The 649-nt window shown below is 66.7% G+C and overlaps 1 long non-coding RNA gene across 1 annotated transcript; it reads left to right on the forward strand.

The window, feature by feature from the left end:
• The first annotated feature begins 6 nt into the window (after positions 1-6).
• LOC110582936 lies at positions 7-441 on the forward strand. The gene is made up of 3 exons (XR_002480474.2): positions 7-100; positions 192-262; positions 345-441. It is a non-coding gene; the product is annotated as an uncharacterized LOC110582936 (long non-coding RNA).
• The last annotated feature ends 208 nt before the right edge of the window (positions 442-649 follow it).

The raw sequence follows: 649 nt of genomic DNA on the forward strand, positions 1-649 counted from the left end.
CCCCCAAGGTGTGCCGGGAGCAGTTTGTCCGCCTGCATAGCCAGCCCATCCTGCACGACCTGTCCAGGTTCCTGGTGAAGCGATTCTGTTCCGGCACCAGGTGAAGTACCCCCCACCCCCAACCCCCCTGCGGCCAGGACCACCCCTCCCTGCCCCGCTCGGCCTCACCCCCACCCTGCCCTCGGCTTCAGGTCCCCCAAGCACTCCAAGAGCGCGTGGATTGGCAAGCTGCAGGACACGCTGAAGTCCGTGCCGAAGACAGGTGGGAGTGGGGACCGCCTGCGTGGGCTCTGGGCGGGGGTCCTGCCGCGGGCCTGCTCCACGGTGTCTGCTCTGCTCTGCAGGGGCCTTCGACCTGGAGCAGGTGAAGCAGTCCACTTACTTCTTCAGCTGACACAGCGGTCCCCAGCCAGGTCCCCAGCCAGGCGCGCGGCTAGTGTGTACCAGAGCGTAAATAAAGCTTTGTTGCCACCCGTGGGAGCGAGCGTCTTCCGCCGGTCTCGGGGCGCCTGACCACCTGGGACCTAGCGCCAAGCAGTCAGAGGCCTGCAGGCTGGACGCCAATGCTGTCGTTTATTGCGCGGAATGGGGGTGTAGGGGTTAGGGGCGTGGAGCGCGGTGGGGGCGCTGCTGCCTCGCTCGTCAGTAC

This window comes from Neomonachus schauinslandi, unplaced genomic scaffold (genome assembly GCF_002201575.2).
Source record: "Neomonachus schauinslandi unplaced genomic scaffold, ASM220157v2 HiC_scaffold_6241, whole genome shotgun sequence".
Taxonomy (NCBI): Eukaryota; Metazoa; Chordata; class Mammalia; order Carnivora; family Phocidae; genus Neomonachus; species Neomonachus schauinslandi.